Source organism: Giraffa tippelskirchi, chromosome 1 (assembly GCF_054371585.1).
Source record: "Giraffa tippelskirchi isolate mGirTip1 chromosome 1, T2T-mGirTip1v1.2.pri, whole genome shotgun sequence".
NCBI classification, from domain to species: Eukaryota; Metazoa; Chordata; class Mammalia; order Artiodactyla; family Giraffidae; genus Giraffa; species Giraffa tippelskirchi.
Window position 1 is genome coordinate 80,010,180 of NC_137275.1, and position 18,882 is coordinate 80,029,061.

General features: G+C 36.2%; 1 long non-coding RNA gene across 1 annotated transcript in view; it reads right to left on the reverse strand.

The window, feature by feature from the left end:
• LOC145546882 (uncharacterized) overlaps nucleotides 1-18,882 on the reverse strand; it is a 238,241-nt gene that overhangs the window by 218,924 nt on the left and 435 nt on the right. Inside the window, exon 3 of the long non-coding RNA XR_014083364.1 lies at nucleotides 14,502-14,591. This is a non-coding gene — a long non-coding RNA (uncharacterized LOC145546882). The remainder of the gene's footprint in view (nucleotides 1-14,501; nucleotides 14,592-18,882) is intronic.

Consider the following 18,882-nt stretch of genomic DNA (forward strand, 5'->3'; position numbering starts at 1 on the left):
CAAAGGAGATCATAGCAAAAATCAACAAAGCGAAAACCTTGTTGTTTGAGAAGATAAATAAAACAGACAACCCACTATCCAGACTCATCAAGGAAAAAAGGGAGAAGAATCTAATCAACAAAATTAGAAAGGAAAATGTAGAAATCACAACAGACAACACAGAAATATAAAGGATCATAAGAGACTACTATCAGCAATGATTATGCCTATAAAATGGACAACTTGGAAGAAATGGACAAATTCTTAGAAAAGTATAACTTTCCAAAACTGAACCAGGAAGAAATAGAAAATCTTAACAGACCCATCACAAGCACGGGAATCAAATCTGTGATCAGAGATCTTCCACAAACAAAAGCCCAGGACCAGATGGCTTCATAGCTGAGTTCTACCAAAAATGGAGACAAGAGCTAACACCTATCGTACTCAAACTCTACCAGAAAATTGCAGAGGAAGGTAAACTTCCAAACTCATTCTGTCACCCTGATGCCAAAACCAGACAAAGTTGCCACAAAAAAGGAAAACTACAGGGCAGTATCACTGATGAACATAGATGCAAAAATGCTTCACAAAATTCTAGCAAATAGAATTCAACAACATATTAAAAAGATCACACATCATGACCAAGTGGGCTTTAGCCCAGGGATGCAAGGATACTTCAATATTCGCAAATCAATCAATGTGATATACCACATTAACAAATTGAAAGATAAACACCAGATTATTATCTCAATAGATGCAGAGAAAGCCTTTGACAAAATTCAACATCGATTTATGTTAAAAACCCTCCAGAAAGAAGGCATAGAAGTTACATACCTCAACATAATAAAAGCCATATATATACGATATACCCACAGCAAACATTCTCCTCAATGGTGAAAAATTGAGAGCATTTCCCCTCAAGTCAGGAAAAAGACAAGGGTGCCCACTCTCACCACTACTATTCAACATAGTTTTGGAAGTTTTAGCCACAGCATTCAGAGAAAAAAGAAATAAAAGGAATCCAGATTGGAAAAGAAGAAGTAAAACTCTCACTGTTTGCAGATGACATGATCCTCTACGTAGAAAACCCTAAGGACTCCACCAGAAAATTACTAGAGCTATCAGTGAATATAGTAAAGTTGCAGGATATAAAATTAACACACAGAAATTCCTTGCATTCCTATACACCAATAATGAGAAAAAAGTAAGAGAAATTAAGGAAACAATTCCATTCACCATCGCAATGAAAAGAATAAAATACTTAGGAATAAATCTACCTAAAGAAACAAAAGACCTATGTATAGAAAACTATAAAACACTGATGAAAGAAGTCAAAGAGAACACAGATAGATGGAGAAATATACCATGTTCATGGATCAGAAGAATCAATATAGTGAAAATGAGTATATTACCCAAAGAGATCTATAGATTCAATGCAATCCCTATCAAGCTACCAATGGTATTTTTTAGAGAACTAGAACAAATAATTTCACAATTTGTATGGAAATACAAAAAACCTCGAATAGCCAAAGCAATCTTGAGAAAGAAGAATTGTTATAGAGGAATCAGCCTGCCTGACTTCAGGCTATACTACAAAGCTACAGTCATCAAGACAGTATGGCATTGGCAAAAAGACAGAAATATAGATCAATAGAACAAAATAGAAAGCCCAGAGATACATCCATGCATTTATGGACACCTTATCTTTGACAAAGGAGGCAAGAATATACAATGGAGAAAAGACAATCTCTTTAACAAGTGGTGATGGGAAAACTGGTGAACCACTTGTAAAAGAATGAAACTAGAATACTTTCTAACACCATATACAAAAATAAACTCAAAATGGATTAAAGATCTAAATGTAAGACCAGAAACTATAAAACTCCTAGAGGAAAACATAGGCAAAACACTCTCTGACATAAATCACAGCGGGATCCTCTTTGACCCATTTCCCAGAGTAACGGAAATAAAAGCAAAAATAAACAAATGGGACCTAATTAAACTTAGAAGCTTTTGCACAAGGAAGGAAAGTATAAGCAAGGTGAAAATACAGCCTTCAGAATGGGAGAAAATAATAGCAAACGAAGCAACTGATAAAGAATTAATCTCAAATATATACAAGCAGCTCCTGCAGCTTAATTCCAGAAAAATAAACAACCCAATCAAAAAATGGGCCAAAGAACTAAACAGACATTTCTCTAAAGAAGACATACAGATGGCTAACAAACACATGAAAAGATGCTCAGCATCCCTCATTCAGAGAAATGCAAATCAAAACCACAATGAGGTACTATCTCACACTAGTCAGAATAGCTGCTATCAAAAAGTCTACAAACAATAAATGCTGGAGAGGGTGTGGAGAAAAGTGAACCTTCTTACACTGTTGGTGGGAATGCAAACTAGTACAGTCACCATGGAGAACAGTACGGAGATTCCTTTAAAAACTGGAAATAGAACTGCTGTACGACCCAGCAATCCCACTGCTGGGCATACACACCGAGGAAACCAGAATTCAAAGAGACACGTGTACCCCAATGTTCACTGCAGCACTGTTTACAATAGCCAGGCCATGGAAGCAACCTAGATGTCCATTGGCAGACGAACGGATAAGGAAGCTGTGGTACATATACACAATGGAATATTACTCAGCTATTAAAAAGAATGCATTTGAATCAGTTCTAATGAGGTGGATGAAACTGGAGCCTATTATACAGAGTGAAGTAAGCCAGAAAGAAAAACACCAATATAGTATATTAACACATATCTAGAGCCAGACATCTTGGAATGTGAAGTCAAGTGGGCCTTAGAAAGCATCACTACGAACAAAGCTAGTGGAGGTGATGGAATTCCAGTTGAGCTATTTCAAATCCTCAAAGGTGATGCTGTGAAAGTGCTGCACTCGATATGCCAGCAAATTTGGAAAACTCAGCAGTGGCCACAGGACTGGAAGAGGTCAGTCTTCGTTCCAATCCCAAAGAAAGGCAATGCCAAAGAATCCTCAAACTACCACACAATTGCACTCATCTCACATGCTAGTAAAGTAATGCTCAAAATTCTCCAAGCCAGGCTTCAGCAATACGTGAACCGTGAACTTCCAGATGTTCAAGCTGGTTTTAGAAAAGGCAGAGGAACCAGAGATCAAATTGCCAATATCCGCTGGATCATCAAATAAGCAAGAGAGTTCCAGAAAAACATCTATTTCTGCTTTATTGACTATGCCAAAGCCTTTGACTGTGTGGATCACAATAAACTGTGGAAAATTCTGAAAGAGATGGGAATACCAGACCATCTGACCTGTCTCTTGAGAAACCTGTATGCAGGTCAGGAAGCAACAGTTAGAACTGGACATGGAACAACAGACTGGTTCCAAATAGGAAAAGGAGTACGTCAAGGCTGTATATTGTCACCCTGCTTATTTAACTTATATGCAGAGTACATCATGAGAAACGCTGGGCTGGAAGAAACACAAGCTGGAATCAAGATTGCCGGGAGAAATATCAATAACCTCAGATATGCGGATGACACCACCCTTATGGCAGAAAGTGAAGAAGAACTAAAGAACCTCTTGATGAAGGTGAAAGAGGAGAGTGAAAAAGTTGGCTTAAAGCTCAACGTTCAGAAAACTAAGATCATGGCATCTGGTCCCATCACTCCATGGGAAATAGATGGGGAAACAGTGGAAACAGTGTCAGACTTTACTTTTTTGGGCTCCAGAATCACTGCTGATGGTGACTGCAGCCATGAAATTAAAAGACGCTTACTACTTGGAAGGAAGGTTATGGCCAACCTAGATAGCATGTTTAAAAGCAGAGACATTACTTTGCCAACAAAAGTCCGTCTAGTCAAGACTATGGTTTTTCCAGTGGTCATGTATGGATGTGAGAGTTGGACGGTGAAGAAAGCTGAGCGCCGCAGAATTGATGATGAAACTAGAATCTTGAACTGTGGTGTTGGAGAAGACTCTTGAGAGTTTCTTGGACTGCAAGGAGATCCAATCAATCCATCCTAAAAGAGATCAATCCTGAGTGTTCATTGGAAGGTCTGATGTTGAAGCTGAAACTCCAATACTTTGGCCACCTCATGTGAAGGGTTGACTCATTGGAAAAGACCCTAATGCTGGGTAGGATTGGGGGCGGGAGGAGAAGGGGACGACAGAGGATGAGAGGGTTGGATGGCATCACCGACTCGATGAACATGGGTTTGGGTGGACTCCGGGAGTTGGTGATGGACAGAGAGGCCTGGCGTGCTGCAATTCATGGGGTCGCAGAGGGTCGGACACGACTGAGCGACTGAACTGAACTGATGGAATTTAGAAAGATGGTAACGATGACCCTATATGCGAGACAGCAAAAGAGACACAGATGTAAAGAACAGACTTTTGGACTCGGTGGGAGAAGGCAAGGGTGGGATGATTGAAGAGAATATTATTGAAACATGTATGTTATCATATGTGAAATAGATCACCAGTCCAGGTTCAATGCATGAGGCAGGGTGCTCAGGGCTAGTGTACTGGGATGACCCTGAGGGATGGGATGGGGAGGGTGGTGGGAGGGGAGTTCAGGATGGGGAACACATGTATACCCATGGCTGATTCATGTCAATGTATGGCAAAAAGCACTACAATATTGTAAAATAATTAGTCTCCCATTAAAATAAATTTAAAAAAAGAATGACCCCCTCAATGACCCCTGCCTCCTGGTTTTCATACTCTCAGTGTACTAGGTTCATCTGTGGGAGAAACGGAGTACAGTAGAAGTGATGGCATGTCAGGAATGATATATGGTTATAAAAGACACTTCCATCATCCTCTTTTTAGATTACTTTCTCTGGCGGATGTTAGCTACCTTGGTCAGGCTCATTAGTAAGTTCTTAAAGCTCCCAAATAACCACATCAGTGAGTTTGGAAGTGGATTCTCCAGTCCTACTTGAGTCTTGCAATGACTGCAGCCTCAGATAAAAACCTGACTGCTATCTCATGAGAAACACTGAGCCAGAATCATATGGCTAGAGTCACTTCCAGATCCTGATCCTGAGAAACAATGTGAAAGGATAGATGTTTGTTGTTTTACCCTATTATGTTTGGAGGATAATAGGTGCTATGTGGATAATAGTGCATATCGTTAAATTATTGAAGTTTTTCTACCAAGGCTTCTGGAATGCATAAAAATATAATTTGTACTAGGTAGAATAAATAGAAGAGGATGAATAGCATGAAAAGTGGAAGATTATTAGAACATTAGAATATTTAGAACTATTGTACATTTTCCTTTGCTGGAATCTAGATACTTGTGCAGGCAAAGGAACAGTAAGATTGCTATAGAAACAACATATATTATATCACTCTCTCTCAAGCCCTCTACTATAGATGGTTAAGCAGATTTAAACATCTGAGGACTTCTCTTTCTTTTTTTATTTCCTCCTTTCATTTTTTTAAAAATTATTATTCGTGTAGAAACTCATCTGGGACTGACTTGTGTCTAGCTTACAATTTATAGCAATGCAGAACACTTACTTTTAATGATGTTCAACAATCTTTGGGGACAGGTCCTAACATATGTGCTACAAACGTTTCCAGGACAATAAAGATAACTATGTCAATTTCAAACATGAATGTGTTAGAAGGAGGCTCTGTGCCAGTATTTGTTGAAAAACTTAAAACAATCATGAATCAGTGACCAAAAAGATAAGATTTAAGGGAAACTGGCCTGACAAAAAACTAGTATTTCACACATATGTTTTTCTTAATAAATGCACTAAAATTTTTATTTTGAGTTTGTTTTAAACAAACCAGTGTATTTTAAAAAGAAATTTGATAATCTCTACATTTTTAAGGTCATACTGTTTTATAGAAATCACAAGGAAGACAAACACAAAAAATTCTTAAGCAACAAACAGATAAATAATAACTTTACAAAACCTCAGAATTCACAACAGAGTCCATTAGCCACAAAATCCGGAAATAGAACACAAATATTTTTCAAGCACTAGGAATCATTAGACCTAATGTTTTCATTTTCAGATAAGAACAAAAGTCATATTAATAGCTGATAGGATTTTACTGAAGGTTCATACATGCCAGGGCTTCCCTTGTGGCTCAGCTGGTAAAGAATCCTCCTGCAATGCGGGAGACCGGGGTTCAATACCTGGGTTGGGAAGATCCCCTGGAGAAAGGAAAGGCTACCCACTCCAGTATTCTGGCCTTTCACTTTCACTTTCATATATGCCAAGCACAGTGTTAGTGAAAGTGTTAGTCGCTCAGTCGTGTCCAACTCTTTGCGACCCCATGGACTGTAGCCATGGAATTCTCCAGGCAAGAGTAGTGGAGTGGGCTGCTATTCCCTTCTCCAGGGGATCTTCTGACCGAGGGATTGAACCCAGATCTCCCGCATTATAGGCGGATTCTTTAAATGCTGAGCCACCAGGTAAGTCTCAGGTCAAGCATATGCACTCACCAAACACTCTTCCTTACTCCTGATTGTCTCAATCTTATTTTACTCTTTTCTTTCCAAAAGCAATGATCACTTTCTGATATAACACAGAACTCACATATTTATTAGCCAAGCGTTAGTTTAAGTGATTTACGTACTCTCATGCAGCTTGAGCTGGGTTCAGAAACTAGATTTTCTTATATCCATTTGAACCAATTGATTCAGTCAACAAATATTTGCACACCTATCACATACCACAACAGAATCCATCATTAGGTCCAATTGTTCTTTATCTTACAGGATTTATAAAATGTTTTGAGGAAGAAAATCCTTTAAAAATGATTCTAAATTTTTTTATATTACTGAGAGCTTCTTTAGATATGAATACATATTGTGAACTAATTTGTTATTTTAACATATCTTTTATAAGCTGTGACTTTCCTAATTTACAGATATAAATGAAACAAAATGTCCCTAGCCGAATCAGTTCTTCTATCTCAAAATGTTGTCACGTTCACAGTTAACTTCATGATTAGGAACTGGAATTCAGATACAGTAAAGACCTGTTTAATATGTGACTCATGCTATATAGATTTGGGGTGGCTTGGTGCCTCTGGCAGTTTAGACCTGTAATGACAAATCATTGCTGGAATAATGATTTTTCCCTTCACTTTTGAAATCCTTCATCAAATAAATAAGTACACTTAAGTAGTTTCACTTAGGTAGGTTGAATATAGCAAACATAGATTTGGGATTATGCTGTTGAATACACATTTTCCAGAATTTTTACTAAGAATTCACAATTAACCAGCTACATTTTGATACCTATTTTCCCCCTATAATTTAATCCCCAAACTCAACCATTAAGTAATAAAGACGTTTGTATATCAAATTGTTGAGTACATTTATATATTTTTTCATTATTTCTCATTTAACCCAGTTAAACGTGGTAAGTTTCAGCCTGAGCTCAAGCCATTCATTCCTTTGTTCCCAAAATGTTTATAGAGCATCCATTTTGAAGAATGCTTCAATAGGCTCTGACATGCAGCTTAGAATCTATGAGCAGGGACAGAAAATTATATAAGCAATTATACTACAGTGTGATCATGACATCTGACAGGGAAACATTGTATAATTTAAGATCACTGACAATGATTGAGGGAGGGCATCAAAGTCAGTTAGCTAAATAAAGTAGGTCAAGACATCACCAGTACGCAAGGAACAGGTTTTCAGGGCAAGATAACAATTTGTGTAAAGACTGGAGGGAGAATGGTACACAGGAGGAACTGAAAGCTCAGGATGACTACACTGAGGATAGGAGGGTTATGGCTAAAGATAACTAGAGAGGAACTCAAAGGTCAAGGGCCAGAACACAGAACCTTAGGAGTCATTGTTAAAGATGTACCTTTTCCTGGAGCAATGGAGAGCCACATAAGTGTGTAAAACATTCCTATCTGCCATTCCCCCTTTTCTTTGTCAATTTCTACTACAAAGCTAGGACAACCAAGTTCTCATTTTCCAGGCCTCCCTTTTATCTAAAGGTAGACATGTGACCCAGTTCTGTTCAATGAACTGATAGGGGCAGTCTCCTGACTGGCTTTCTAATAAGGAGATAAATGAAAAAAAGAGTTTATTGCACTTCTCTTCTTGTGTTTAGAATTGTGCAGGCCTCTGACAAACAACCATAAGATGATAATATGTGGATGAAATGCTAGGAATGTTGGAGAAAAAGGAAATCTGGGTCCTTGATGAAATTTTGACCACTTCTGAGATCAACAGCCAGTAGCTTCTTGTAAGGAAAATAATAAAAGGACTCACAATTGAAGTCATGTTGGTTTTTCTGCTTCTTACAACAAAAGCATTCCTAACTTTTGAAACAAGAAATAAGTGTGTTTGAGGGAGGGGGACAGGAAGGGATAAATTGGTTGTTACACAAACATGGTCTTTAGGGATGATTTTTATACAAGCAAGAAAAGTTCTCCAACAAAAAAACTGTCTCACATTCAAATATTTCAAATTCAATTAACCTCCTAACTGATTTGCTGATGATTCAGCTTCAAGTCTTTCATTAGGCAATGTAAAGTCAAATTTAAACCACAACAATATATGGCAGAAATAACCACTGACAAAGTGTTTATGATAGATTATTTCATTAACTCAGGCATCCAAGAAATGGATGTGTAAAGTTGGGGTACAAATGCACAACCATTAGAATGCTGACCCTTACACATACCTTGAACAGATCTTTTTCAGCCACACTTATCTTCACCCCTTTGCAGAAGACACAGAAACATTCATAATTTAGTGCGTATCTGCAAAGATTGTTTTCTGTCACAAAGTCTCATTCCATCTTCTTTCTTTGCCCTATTCACACTCATCCTTTTGGGACCCAATTCAATCATCTAGCCTATAAAACCTAAAACTACTGAGGCAGAAATCAAGTCAGTGGCTGGCAAGGACTGGAAAAGGAGGGTGAAGACTGATGACAGGAAGACAAAAAGGAACTTTTGCGGGGTGATGAAAATGTATATCTAAGTTTTGGTGCTGGTTATAGGACCACATGCATTTGTCAAAACTCATCAAACAATACACCTAAAAGGGGTGAATTTTACCAGATGCAATTTATACCTCAATAAACATGTGTTTAAAAACACACACACACAGGAATAAGGGAGTGAAAATGAATGCATGACAGACAGGACACATTTACCTGAGACTTAATTTCCTTTCATGGGGTGCTTACTTTTTTAAAGGATCATCTTAAACCACGGCAATGATTAGCACAAACAAAACTTGAACAGTGGGCATTTTAGGTAAGCCAATGAACAAAGGTACTTCTAGGAATTCCTTCGGAGAAGGCAATGGCACCCCACTCTAGTACTCTTGCCTGGAAACTCCCATGGACAGAGGAGCCTGGTAGGCTACAGTCCATGGGGTCGCTAAGAGTCGGACAACTGAGCAACTTCACTTTCACTTTTCACTTTCCTGCATTAGAGTAGGAAATGGCAACCCACTCCAGTGTTCTTTCCTGGAGAATCCCAGGGACGGCGGAGCCTGTTGGGCTGCCGACTATGGGGTTGCACAGAGCCGGACACGACTGAAGTAACTTAGCAGCAGCAGCAGCAGCTGGAATTCCTTAAGTTTTTTAATCTAATTTGTCTAAATAGAAAAGTGACTGGTCGATTCTGTCATTCAGAAACAACTTTGACAATGATTCTAATATAGTGCAAGTCATCTATAATTCATAAAAATGAAGTAATGCTTTCCAGTATACTAACTGAAAAGTGCTTTTCCAATCAGTCTCAGAGGTAACATATTAAGAGGAGAGACTAGGTGTGTTATACAAATTTCAAATGGAGTCAAACTCTGAACTTGTAAAACGTGAAGTATTTGGTCTATACTGTATTTTACCACATTAGATTTCTGATCTTTTTATATGTGTTTTAAGATTAATTGTAATATCTAGCTAAAGAGTTATCCTTAAATACCTCAAAATGGTGGTAATCTGACAACAAATTAAACTGATTTTAAGTTACAGCTGTGATGAATTACTAACCTATCTTTCCCTCTCTAAAGGCTTCAGTTTAAATGTGTCCTAGAACACAAATTTGAATGTTTATTACTTCCAATCACCACTAAACAAGGGTGTGTGTCTATGCAAGGGTTTATACACAGCATTTGTCTCACCTTTCATGAATTTCAGTCTCTTCTCAGAAAAGGCATAAGCCTAAAATTAAAAGTGAAACATTAAACCTGTGTAGAGTGTCACTCTACATCACCTGGGGCAATGTCTAGGATCATGTAAGATTCACAGTTTAATTTATTCTTGCTCAGATTTTTAACAGCATTTTCTATAGCACCTGTGGGGTAGTAGAAAACAGCCTGTTTGTTTTCCAGTTTTAGTTCTGCCTCCTACCAGCAAAGATGGTCCAAGTCACTGACACTTAATCTTTCCCAGAGTCAATTTCTTCATTTACAACATGTAAAAATAACATCTTCATGAATATAGTCAAGATAAATGAATTGATCTGTCTTTTATAAACATAGTATGTTCTACAATTTTTATCCACAATTCTTACTTTATAGCATGAAAAAAATCAATACCGTTATTGTTAACTGGTCATAGCACAGGCTTGTCTACTGGTGGAATGAAAAGTGGGAAATTTCAGAGATGTATTCAATTCAACATATATTTATTAAATATTTATTATATACATGGCTATTATAGTATGCACTTGGGATACTATGAACATAGTATGCACAATTTCTGTTTTCCTCAAGTTTATTACAACATGACTAAATATTATCCCTGTTTTACAGTGAGGAACTAAGGCTCAGAGAAAAAAATATGCCAAATAATTACTTAATTGGACTATGTGACAATTGCTACGTGTAATGTATATACAAGTGCCTCGCCTAGTTCTTGATTTGGAATCAGGAATTATTTAATGAATTACATTAAAATGTCCTCTAGGGAAAAATGAGTGGCCTTTCAATCAAGTCTACCCGATTGATGGTTGTCACTATCCAAAGTTGATGTCATCATTTCCCCCAAATGAGTTCTTCCTCCTCTTCCTTTTTTCCCTATTTCAGGGGGACCAACTTCTACATCATTGTTTATTCCAGAATTCTCCTCTCCACCCTCCCCCAGCCTGCCAACAACCCCTACCACATCTCAAACTACCAGTAAATCCTGCCAATTCTATTTTATAATTATGTTTCAAAATTCATCCTGTTTTCTCCATCTCTACTATTGCTACCTGATCCAGGGATCCACCCATATGACTTCATTTTAACTACTTCTTTTTACGTCCCTATCTCCAAATACAGAAATAGCTGGATTTAAGATGTCAACTTATGAATTTCAGAGAGACGCAATTCAGCCCATGACAACTTCCTTTTGCATTACGTCAAGAGACACATAATAGCAAGTTCACCAGATCTCTGCAATGTAAGGATACATATTTTGCTTTGTAATTAGCAAATCACCTGTGGAATGAAAACTTGACTACCCTGTGACTATCCTATTCTTCCGCCATCCTTTCAACCATTAATTGTTACCATCATCCATTAATGATTCTTGCTTACATTATTATTTTAAGGCTGCAAAGTAGTGGTTTGGGCTTCCCTCATAGCTCAGTTGGTAAAGAATCCGCCTGCAATGCAGGAGATCCACGTTCGATTCCTGGGTATAGGGAAGATCCCCTGGAGAAGGAAATGGCAACCCACTCCAGTATTCTTGCCTGGAGAATCCCATGGACAGAGGAGTCTGGCAGGCTACAGGTTTGAGTGACTAAACCACCACCACCAAAGTAGTGGTTTAACAATTTCATCAGTCCTCTATATTTATTAGCTGTCGTTATTTTTATAGAACTAGGCCTTCATTTTTGCTGCACTCCAATTCAATGTTTATAAACACCAGAGTCAATTTTTTTAACTATAACTGTTTAAGACTTTTGATCTTTTCCTCTGCCCTGAGGATTAAGTACTGCTGCTGCTGCTGCTGCTAAGTCGCTTCAGTCGTGTCCGACTCTGTGCGATCCTATGGATGGCAGCCCACCAGGCTCCGCCGTCCCTAGGATTCTCTAGGCAAGAATACTGGAGTGGGTTGCCATTCCCTTCTCCAGTGCATGAAAGGATTATGTACAATGACCTTTAAAAGACTTTAGCCTTTTCCCTCCTTGTCACCCCTTTATCTCCTTCACTGGTATATTTGTACTCACTTATTTGCAGCCATCCTTCAGGACTCTGCCATCACTTCTCCCCTAGTTATCTCTAACAAATCTTAAGAGCCCTCTAGTACCATATACTTTACTTTCACTTTCACAGCATATACGGTACTATTTTGCAATTTATGGTTAATTATCTCACTGACAGAATTTAAGCTATCTGAAGCAATACAAGAATCACATCAGTCTTGTTCATTCTTATATTTCCCAGCACCTCTTATAGTTCTTTGGTACAGGGTAGTGGTTAATAATGATTAATTAAATAAAGTAATGGAAATTATGTAATATATACAAATCTATATACATTATAATTTATGACTGACTTATAGAATTTATAAGGATAATTTTAATTGAAAATGGTCTTTCACATAATTTGATTATTGAAAGCCTAAGCCATTGGGTAAGATGAATTCCACTCTAAAAATAATATTTACTTGACATTAACTATTGGCCAAGTCCTACCCTAAGCATGAATTATTTCAAATTTAATCCATAGAAACCCTCTAGTATGAGTACTATTTTCTAGTACAGGTACTTGTATAACATATATTTGAACCCAGGTGTCTTTAATTTCACAATGACTTTGTTAATTTTTATTACTTTCTTATGAAGAGTTCATCTTTCTCAATATAGCTGATTATAAGTTTATAATCCATGACTATTTTTTGAAGTCCATGTTTTTGGTTCAATAACACTTCTACTTTCAAGAATACAGACATGTGTAACAAAACGCATTTATAATATTATCAAATATCTAAGTAGGAACAGTCCACAGACAATATACAGTGCATAAAAATGTAAAATATTAACATCTAATCTATTCCTAGAACTATGTTTTGACTAAGATCTGGCAGTAAGAAGTCTCCTGAATTATGTTTAATGTTTATTTAATTTGAAATGGCTAAAGGAAAGAAATAATTTATTTTCTTTAGGAAACTCTTTGTAAAGACCAATTTAAGAAGAAAAAAATATATGTACAGGATTGATTACAATGATCCAGCCTGACTTAAATATATTCCAAAGCATAACATCTGCAGAGTGTCAGATAAAAAGGATGACTTCAAGGTAAGAATTACTACAACAAAATGAGATACTGCAATACAAATATAGTAAAATGTGGACTTGGATGTATGATTTGAATGATTCAAAGTATCAGGCACCATTCTGGCATTGTAGACAACAAAACAGTGGTAACAAAGTGTTGTGAAGAAACTGAATTGCACAGGGACAGTGGCAGAAATAGCAAGGTCTTGTGTGTATATATGAATGAACTCAAGTTTTCGGCTGAAAGTATACTGACAATTGTAAGACATGAAAAAAACAGGAAAAAAAAAAACCAGGGGAAAAAATTAGGTTGAAAAAAAACAAGTAAGGAAAAGATACAACCTAAGATTTGCTCTTCAACAAGAAGTTACTAAAAACGTGCATTATTTAGAGTTTAAATCCTACCTTTTTCCAGAAAAGTAATTACAACAGTTAATAAAATATGGCAAGTAATCAACAAAAAGGTGAAAAATATTCATTATTTTCAATCCCTTAAATTGTTAATGGTATTTAGTAGAGGTTTAAAGTTCTAGAAGTCACATTCAAGGATAGTTTCCCCTGGATTTATCCAAAATTATTTGGATTGAGGATCTCTTTGTCAGAATTTCCTAATGTGATATCCACAGAATACTCGGAGGTCCATGAACCTCCTGAAATTATGTACAATCCATCATGTGCATGTGCAGTTTTCTGGAAGGCATTCCACAGCTTTTTAAAAATCAGTTTCTCAAAAGAGGTTCATTACCATCCCCTGCACCTCCCCAAATTAAGAATGATTAATCTGGGAAAAGAAGTATTTGCTTACAAATTGATAATATTTGTCTGTTTCCTGTGACCAAGGAAGAAAAATCTATTTAGTTTTATGATTTGGCATCTTGTGTTTTCCATTTCATATTGTGTGTGGGAGGTAAGATTACACAAATTCAAATTTCCATTACTAACCAGGTGTGGTTTACATTTTTAAGATATCAAGTTAAGGGATCCAGGTTTGCAAATCCCGTTTTTAATCTCTGTTGCTGTTTCTTATTTTGCTTGGTTTCTCATTCAATTCAAATTTGGAAGGGTTGCTCCTTCCCCAGATTGCTTCCTGGTTTTATTTTGGTGAATATAAGGCAAAAACAAATAAAAATTAACTTCCCACAAAGCCTTTCCTCCTATTTGATGAAGAAATTTGAAGATTCTAACCAACATTTTCACTGAGACCATTTCAAAACTAACAGATAATTAACAGGATTTTGGCAGCTATGGGTTCTATGGTGAAACAGAAACAATAGGATATATATGTATACAGGAAGAGATTTACTATGAGGGATTGACTCACTCGAGTTTTGAAGCTGAGTGGGCCCTCTGCAAACTGGAGGTCCAGGAGAGTCAGTGGTGTTTTTCCAGTCCAAGACTCAAATCTGAAGGCCTGAGAACAGGTTTGAAGGAAAGAAAGGATAGATGTACTAGTTCAAGCAGATTCAGTAAGTGGGTCTTTCTTCCACCATTTTGTTCTATGCAGACCCTCAATGGACTGGGTGATACACACCCATATTGGTCCAGGCAATGTTCATTAATCAGTCTACCAATTCAAATGGTAAGTTCTTCCAGAAAGACCTTCACAGACACACCCAGAAATAATGTTTTACCAGCTATCTCAGCATCTTTAGCCCAGTGAAACTGATGCATAAAATTAATCATCACAACAGCACCCGTACATAAATATTTCAATGTAAAAGGTGAATTCTATCTCCATAGGTAGGTACCCTCGATAGTAATTTATTTCTGACATCTTAGTCACTACATTTGAGTAATCCTACTGACAAAATTTTATTTTATGGTCTACATTTTAGACACTTTATCTTAACTATCATGTTGAATCATAAATAACACTTTAATACAAATTAGAAATGTTAATGTCTTTCTGTGACTAACTGTAAATTTCTAAAGAAGAGGTGCCTTAAACCTCCTTTACACTACTTAGAAAGAATTATATATACTACTGTGGGAAATAATTCTTCTGGCAAAGAAGGCAGAAAGAAAATGTGACAACACATAAACAAAACCTATCAAATGTTGACTTTTGGACTCAGTTACTCCAAACTTCAGGTGAACAGGAAATGAGCCTAAGATTTCTAGAGTTTCTGAAGCTCAGTATTTTGCATGTTAAGTTGCTTCAGTCGTGTCCAATTCTTTGCAATCTATGGACTGTAGCCCGCCAGGCTCCTGTCCATGGGATTCTCCAGGCAAGAATACTGGAGTGGGTTGCCATGCCCTCCTCCAGAGGATCTTACCAACCGAGGGATGGAAACCACGTCTCTTAGGTCTCCTGCATTGGCAGTTGGGTTCTTTACCACTAATGCCACCTGGGAAGCCCCTCTCAGTATTTTAAGAAGGGAAAATAAGGAACATTTTAGTTATAACTGAGAGAATCAGTACATTTGAGACAAAAATGTTGGGAAAAGTTAGATATGTTCCAATTATCTATTTCTACACAACAAACCCACCCCCAAATTAGTGGTTAGCCATTTTATTACAGATTACAATTCTGTAGGTCAGAAATTGGGGCCAGGTATACTCAGTAATTCAAATTTTATTATTTCTTTATCATTTACTAGCTGAAACACTTTTATAAGTAGCCACTTTCCTTCGTCCATTATTTGATTACTTAGTAGAGCCCTTTATAGATAAAGGGCAAGATAAAAGCGTGATTCTTTCCCCATACTTTTCATGATAATTGTTTCCTTTCATTCTCTAAAGATGAACAGTTGTTTTAAATATCAGAAAAAACTCATATATTTAAACATATTTAATGGCTTTCAGATAACTGCAATTTTTAACTGTATTGAAGTTCAAATTGTACCATCTTTGACCTTTGGTAAGAGCCTCTTCAAGTTGACTCCTGAATCTTTTTGACATGATGTTAGTGGTCTTTGATAATTTCTTTGCTTTTCACTTTTTGAAATCATTCCAGGTTCATTCTGTACATTTCCTATCCTGACTGGAAGAAAGTCCTGGTTTTCTTTAGTGGTAAATGATATTTCAAGACCACAATCTTGGAGGTAGGGAATAATATAAGCTTTCTTAGGCCTTTCTAGTGGACACGGATATTATATAGTATGTGTATCGAACCTCATAAGTTCCTGCAGATATTTTTAATTCAAATAAAGGACCATCTGCACTCTAGGATTTGCACTCTAACCTCCTTCTAACATGTCTATATCTCCTTTCTTTAAAGTCTAAATTTTACTAGAATATGTCTTGGTGTTGGCCATCTCGGTTGATATTATCAGGTAAATGATATATTCTTTCAATACATGGTTTCAAATTCTTACGATTTTTAGGAAATGCTTTTTGAATTATAGATATAGTTACTTCTTCCACACCTTTGCCTTGGTTTCCTTCTGTAGTGACTTAAATTATAATTATGTTGGATCTTCTTTGCTTATCTTTAATATTTATTATTTTGTCTTGAAATATATTTAGCTTTATACTTTGAGTTTTCAAGTTTTAACATTCTTTTCCTCCTTTATTTCTCTTAAGGCATTATCTATTGTGTTTATCTACGTTTTACATCCAGTTTAATCTAAGATTTTTTTTTTTGTTTTACTTCTCTTTCTTTCTTGAGGTGTGTCAACTCTTTTCTGAAATTTGTAAGGTCTGGTTTATGTTGTTCTTCCATAGCATGCATCATTCTGAAGATTCTCAGCTTATTCTAAAACTTATTTCTGCTTATCTATCTGCTCTGAAATTTTGTCTAGTTATTACTACCATTCATCCACTCAACAAATATTTACTGAGTATGTACTTTGTGCAGACAGTTGTAATCTGAAGTTGACCCACACTAGATAATCAAGCTTATTGTTTTATTCAACTAAAATTTTATACTGGTAATGCAACAAAAAGTTGACTAGTATGCCATATTTATAATTATTAAGATCTAACTGTGTTTAGTCTCAATGGAATACTTTTATACCATGAATTGGTCATTCTTGAAACCTTCATTTCTTTATCCCTGTAAGCTGGATGTATGTCTTTGGGAACATTTTAAAGAAGATGTATTTCCAAGATATAAAATTAAATTTTTTTTCTTGCACAAATGAATAATATTGGGTTGGCCAAAAGGTTCATTTTGGTTTTTCTGTAATAAATTAATATCTTAACTTTTTAGCCAATCACATGCATACACATACACACACACACACACACACACACGATCTAGAAAATTGCTGAGTCCCAATCCTTTCCTCCACATCTCTGTAGATACTGCAGAATTACCTTCAGGTATTTAGTTTAATGAACAAGTTTTTTACTGATTTTTTTTTTTTTGTCCCTTTATAGGCTCTATAAAGGGAGGTTTTTGGTGGGAAAAAAAAGGCTTGCAAGACTTTTTTTTTTGTAAATTCTTGAAATTAAAAAAAATTCTTTAGGATACTTTTAGTGGATAGTCTCAACATTATAAATCAACTATACTTCAATTATTTTTTAAAAGAACTTAAAAGTAGAAAACAATAAAAAAAAATAAAAATAATTAGTCATTGCCATAGTCAGTAAGAATGAGCCAAAAGTTTTAGCAAAAGTTACAAATCTAATGAATATTTTATTCCTTATTATAAACATATAGGTTTGTTCAAATCATCAAGTGAGTTCCTGGAATAAGGTGGAATGCTTTTGAGTACTTGGTTCTCAAAATGCTCTGCTCACATGGTTCCAAAATGGCTAACAGTGACTTTTCCCCAGGTCTTTTCTGTTGAGGGCCAACTGTGTTTCTAGTGTCTATATCCTTAGATCCAATGTGTAGCCAAAAAGTCCCTAGGACAAAGGGGTGATAAAGTGGTAGGGTGAAAGTAAGTTTGCCAAATACAATACACGACATCTCGTTAAATTTAAATTTCAGACAAACACATATAACTGTTTAGTATGGACAAGTTCCAAATATTGCATAGGACATAATTATGCTAAAAAATACTCATTGTTTATCTAAAACTCAAACTTAACAGAGCATACTTTTTTAAAATCTACGCCAACTCCTAGGTAGTGTCAGACTTGGACATTTGAGGTGGGTGTCCATATGCACGAACACAAGACGTCTAATGGTAGCAAAGATGTCAATAGTATCATCAACCACAATTAAAAGATGAGGAAACTGAGACTTAGAGATGTTATTTACAATATGACCAAAGTCATCAAGCTAGTCAAATCCATTTTCAATGCTAGATCTTTCTGAATGTAAAGCAAAGATTCATTTTTTTCTATTACACATACAGCACAGTGACTACAGTTAATCATACTGTATTGTATATTTGAAAGTTGCTAAGAGTAGATCTTAAAGCAAATATTTTTCATTAACAAAAAGAATTTACTATTTATAAGTTAATGCATAAATCTAAGGCATTTCATGGGATATCAAGGATATCAGGAATGTCAGGAAATTCCTGACATTTCCATTGTATAGGTACAATGGAAATCCCAATTGTTCAGTCAATGATCCTGAATCTCATGGACCCAGATAAGTAATTACATAAGTGTGCCCCAATTGGCAAAATTGTGGGTTTACGTTAAACAATTCAAAACACTGATTTAAAAACAGTGTTAATTTGTTTACAACGACTAATGTATTTGGCAGAAGAATGATTTATAGAAATTCTTCAAGGTAAATGCCAACCAGGGGATCAAATTACGATTCAAAAACTGTTTATTTTAATGTTAGAGGAAACAGA